Below are 6,000 nucleotides of genomic sequence, written 5' to 3'. Positions count from 1 at the left end.
GGTTCAAATTAGTGCATTAGTACTTAAATAGTCAAATGCTCTATTAACCAAATGCATATTTGCGATTGCGTGGTGGTGGATTACATAACCGTCTCTGGTATCGCGGGATGTATAGTGGTTCTTTCTTAACGAATCGTGGAGGAATATTCAAACTGCTTAAAATATACGCTACAGTTGTAGAGATGAATATATTTATATTAAACATTAACTGTTTTGACGTATATTACTAGCTATTTTTGGTGTTTGGACACGCCTTTGAGAAATTTCCTAACGAATCGTGTAGGAAAACTCAAAAGGCTTAAAACCTCGCTGTAGCTAAAGAGATGCGCGTACTTTATCAATCACTGAATTTTTACATGTATATTATAAGTTTTTTCGGTGGTCGGGCACGCCTTCAAGTAATTAAAGCGTGTTCCTTTTTCCATTCGGCCCCTAAAGTGAGAATCATTATGCGAAGTGAGAGGGAGAGTGAGAGACTGCCTGCAATTCTCTAACCCCAGGAGGTGGAAGCGGCGCTTTGTCGTCAGTCTTTTTCGCACTGTGGTGTCGTTAGGGTCGTCGTCTGCCGCAGTTCCGGTAAGTCGATCGTTCCTGTCGAATTTAGGGCCTTACCCTCCAAAACCAAACCTGCCAGCGTGGTCGTGGTCGCCGTGAGGCCCGCGAGGAGCCGACGGCTGCCGGTAAAAGTGACGTATATTCGGGGAATCGTTCAATTGATGAGCCGTGGAAGGAAGGGGGACTATACTGACAGCAGCCTGGGATGATGTGTTTAATCGATAAGTGTTCCCGCCGCAAATACATTCGACACACCAGCTTTTTACTTCTGCATTTCTTCGGATGTCGTGTTCGCTGCGGCGGGTTGGAGTCGACTGTCGATTTCGCGCGGAATTCGTCAGGAAGAAGGGAAGGGAAAAACAGTACCGGTATGGATCGCTAAGTAGTTATGCCAGATAGGCGTATGCCGCAGTGCTGCGGGAGGAGGCGTGGTGAGGAAACGTTCATTAAATTTGGTTGCCGAATATTTTAGCGTTTTGCCGGCCGCTCCCCCTCTTCCCCGATTCTTCTGCGCCCTCGGGAGGAGGAAGAATAATACGTTCGATCAAGAAAGTGTCAAAATCCTCCGTAAATGTTGCTCATCGTTGCCCACCGACGAAATGAAACGTCAGGTTCAGCTCAGAGTTGTCAGTTGTCCCTTTAGGTTTAAAGATGACGTAATACTGTGTCGCCTTTGGTATTATGGCGTTACGGTGTCCATGGGCGGTTTGCCTTCTCTGTAGCCAGTGAGACAAGCCCAGGACAGAGGTCGTCGATCGTATGCAGAGGCGGTAAATGATGATGATGATTTTCGTTCGGTCTTGCAATGACTCGCACTGTGTGAACCTTTTGTGATGGAAATGAACTATTTCGCCCCAGGCACCGTCTTGCTTTTGCTAGACTTGATTATTAGTGTTTTTCTTCTTTTTGCCCTCCACCCCCTTACCAGTTACCCCCAAAATCAAAGGTAATTATCGTAGTATCATGGTTTGAGGGCATCCAAAATAATCGTGGAAAATGAAGATAAGTATATGAGAAACTGCCCTTGTTACATTATATTTCGCCAGACGTCATTATCCCCAAATGTTAAAATATTCTTAATATTTCCAGTATTAAAGCTAATTATCACGATTGGATGGCATCCAGAAAGATGTGTATTTATATGAGAAACGGCTCTAGTTACATAATATTCTGTGGGTGATGTTAGCCTCTTCATTATTCGCAAATGAAGGCAGTTCTTACATCTAAATCATATTCTGTAACCATATCACGTTCTATACATTTGTCATTGGTCCTCAGGAATTCGGAAGTAATTCTCGACGTTATTATGAATGTGACGGGTGTCAAAAGGACTGGGCCTAGATGTTCCAGTTGCCTTGTTGCCAACGTTATTGGTTTAATAATGATTGGTGATTATACGATCAAGCCTTTTGAGGTTTTGGTTTTATTTCTGGCGTGGCACAGAAAGTCGTGGTCCTTGACCTATAAATAAAATAGTAGATTTTGACACAATGTAAATTTCTTTATATATAAAAATAATAATGTAAATTTCTTTATAAACTAGATAAACACAAGTTATACTTTAGACCTATGATGTTTCACGTATTTGAATTGGATGTTTAATGTGGAGTTTAAAGCTTAGTTGAAGAGCGATAGTTATTTTGAGATTTATTAAAGGTAACTGTTTCATCTTAATCTATGTACCCATTAAAGACAAGCCCAAATAAGTAGAGAGTTAACAAGGGCTGTCGAAGTCAATTGATAGGCCTAAATCCAGTTCTGACATAGCGGTAAGCCTGTCGAAGACCCATAAGAAATATTACTCAGAGTGACACTTTGAAATCATTAATTTAATCGAGAGAGAGAGAGAGAGAGAGAGAGAGAGAGAGAGAGAGAGAGAGAGAGAGAGAGAGAGAGAGAGAGAGATAGGTTCCACCTTGGTGGGATAGTTATTATGATATTTTTATCTCCCAATCCCCAGCTGTGACTCACGAAAGATACTAACCTTCAGATAAAATAACTCACTGTTTAGGTCAGCAGAGGCATTCGGGGCGTTGGGGGTTGGGGGGCGGGTTCTCAAGCAAAAGCGCACGCACCGTTTCTTTACTCGGTTGTCAACCGAGAGTGCTACCAAGTTAACCACAGTTAGAACTTTTTAACTGTGAAATGCTGGGGTAATTATTCTTACGCATAACTGTCAGATACTAGCTTGAAACCAAATTAGCCAAGTAGAAACCTGTTAATCGGTATGTTTCTAGATTTGCATACTGATTGGTTATTAATTTTTATTTGTTTATATTGCATACGTATTATGTTAAGTACTTGTCTGAACGAGAGGACCTAGCCAGTAATATTTTTTTTATGTATTTTTTCTCGTATATTTATTTGTCTACCTGCCTATCTATTTATCAGTATCTATACACATTAATGTATGCATTTACATATATAATACATATATATATATACAATACGTATATGTATATATATAATTATATTAGGAAGAAAGAAATGACACTATAGGAAAAATTACGGAATATATATGCGATCCTGATAAATATGAGATAGCTTGGACGTGTCCTGCCCCCAACCCGTGGGAGAATGGTATGTGATATTGTTAACTGGACTCTTGTGGGAACCAAGTGTTGGAAGACTCGGGCCTACTTAGATGAGAACTATCAGAAGGGAGGTTAGATATTTCTGGAAGACGAAACACAGGAAAGATGTAAGTGGTAGAATTTCACAGGGGCACTTTGTGTCACATGGAGGTTGATGATTGATTATGATTGTATATATATATATATATATATATATATATTATATATATATATATATATATATATATATATATATATATATATATATATATATATATATATATATATATATATATATATATATATATATATATATAAACTTAATCACAAAGATATGGAACATGATTAATGTAATTCATCACTGACTTAATTACTGTGATTACCAGATCAAAAGATTTCTTTTTACGAAATCTTTTAGAATCTGCAATTATACAGCTTACTTCCAGCAGTAATTTCAACCTTAGCCCTGGTATATATATGTATTATATGGACCCCTGTATTGGTAAAATGTTCAAGAATGACCTTGAAGATGAAGTCACTGACTTAATTACCAATTAGGTACCACATATATATTTTCTATGTATTCATACGTTTAATAGTTTTTTGAAAATGTTCATTTTGCAAAAATTAGTATTGTTTACCCAAAGGAGAATAGGCTATATAAAGTGTTGTACTTTTATAATTATATAATCAGCTTATTCATTCCAAGATCATATTTGGTGGTCAGTCTCTTGCCCTGTATAATCCTTTGATTGGCTCCTCCCTGCTTTTGAGCCAGTTTGGCCTAATCCTTTGCAAAACCGCTCAAAGATTTACCTTTGTTTTGGTAGGTCCACTAATTCTTCAACTGTTGGATTCCAGGTGCATCTGTTCCTTATAATCCCCATCCCTAGGGATAGCTGTGTGTCATCTGTCAATTATATGATCTTTCTTGTAACCTTACTTTTATATTGTTCATCAGTCGGCTAGTAAAGGACTGTGTGTCGAAAGGCCTAGCAACCACTACGTTGTTTCTCTTTTCTTTCGTGGCATTTGCCTCTATACATATGTATATGTATAATTATATATATATGAGTATCTAAATATATATAAGTATATATATGATATGTACTGTATATATATGATATATACTGTATATATATATATATATATATCTCATCTTTTAGGAATGTCTTTAGATAAGAAATCAGGTGACATGACTACCACATTCAACGTTTTATTCCTGTATTATAGTATTTGTTATTGATGAAAAAAAATCGACGAACAATTACATTCCATTTGACGACGGGAGACAAAGACCTGTTACATAGCCTAATTGAAATTTATGATCTTCGCTGAAGATAGTTCTTGCTATCAACTTCGGAATGCCCTCGTGATATATTTACTTAGTGTACATTTTCCACTCGTAAAAATTTGTATGTAATGAAAAGAAAACAGAAAAATAATTGTCTGTAGAAAAAGCAAAATGCTGAGAGCTCTATGGCCTCAGAAAGGGAAACAGCCAAGGAAGGAAAAGAAATATAGAAATGAAGAATAAACCTCGCAAGAGAAGTGACAAAGATAAGCAAATGAGGTTACCAACAAAGAAAAACAACTGAGATAAAACGGATAACCTTGAATTGAAATTCATGTGAGCCCGCAAGGAGTTCGAAGCTCCAACGATCCAAATGCATGATTAGAACATTCCATAATTTAGCGACAGCAGGAATAAAACTAAAAGTGTGTGGTATTGATTCTCACCTAAGAAAAGGCAAGAGTGTTAGCATAAACAGTATGTAAGCTGTACTGGGAAGATCTGCGTGCAAAGGACGACAAGAATCGTGAAATGTTATATACAGCATACAAAGTGAGTGAGTTGAACGGTGGCACCAAAGATTGATACTAAGATATAGGGTCTTCGTATTAATCTCTGGGTTATGTGCCGAATTCCAAACAGGTGGACAGTATTCTAGACATGGCAGAATAAAAGTATCCCATCAGGGCAGATATATCTCCAAAATTCATCCCCTTAGAGGGTTAGTGCCGCCAGTGCACCTCATGCAGTGCAATGTAGGCATTACTTAAGGGTCTTTGCAGCGTCCCTTCGCCCCCTAGCTGCAACTGCTTTCATTCCTTATACTGTACCTCCGTTCATATTCTCTTTCTTCCATCTTACTGTCCACCTCTCCTAACAATTGATTCATAGTGCAACTGCTTTGAGGTTTTCCTCCTGTTACAACTTTCAAACTTTTACCGTAAATTTCCGTTTCAGCGCTGAATGGCTTTAGTTGCCCCGGTGCTTGGTATGCATGCTTAAAATCTGTAAGCCAATCGATCACTCAATCCAAAAATCATGACTGTCTTTCTCAGCATACTGAGTTTTCAGAGGTAGACCAAATATGCTTCGTAAAAGTGAATTTGTTGTCAAGCATGACACTTAGAATCCTGAATGACTTGCATGTAGTAAAAAGGTATGGTTGGAGGCTGGGTGTTGTGGGGGGGTGGGTGGGGGGGAGGGAATCTAATCTTGTGGGCATACTACCACTCATACTTTTAAATTTCTTTAGGGTTTAACTGCATTCTCTATAATTTGCAATACACTTGATATAACTATCTCGGTCAAGAGAGTCAGCAACCACAGTACAGTAGGCTACTTGATTGATGGAAATAGTGTAGCAGCATTTGCATAAGAGCTATGCTTATATAATTCAGTAAACAAAGGGCCAAAAGTACTACCCTTAGAAATGTGAAAAATTGCATTCATTTACTCAACGCAGTGCCCATCAACAAACAGTAAGGAATGGATTCATGTCATCAACGTAGTGCTCAATAACAAACAGGAAGGATACACTCATGTATTCAACGCAGTGCCCATCAACAAACAGTAAGGAAT

General features: G+C 38.2%; 1 protein-coding gene across 1 annotated transcript in view; it reads left to right on the top strand.

The window, feature by feature from the left end:
* Positions 1-437: 437 nt before the first annotated feature.
* LOC136829763 (putative fatty acyl-CoA reductase CG5065) overlaps positions 438-6,000 on the top strand; it is a 93,566-nt gene continuing 88,003 nt past the window's right edge. Inside the window, exon 1 of the mRNA XM_067088629.1 lies at positions 438-576. The gene's annotated coding sequence lies outside the window, so the exon portion shown is untranslated. The remainder of the gene's footprint in view (positions 577-6,000) is intronic.

The sequence above is a fragment of the Macrobrachium rosenbergii genome, chromosome 45 (genome assembly GCF_040412425.1).
Source record: "Macrobrachium rosenbergii isolate ZJJX-2024 chromosome 45, ASM4041242v1, whole genome shotgun sequence".
In the NCBI taxonomy this organism is placed as follows: Eukaryota; Metazoa; Arthropoda; class Malacostraca; order Decapoda; family Palaemonidae; genus Macrobrachium; species Macrobrachium rosenbergii.
The sequence above is the reverse complement of the archived record's forward strand: the minus strand, read 5'-3'. Positions and strand labels throughout refer to the sequence as shown.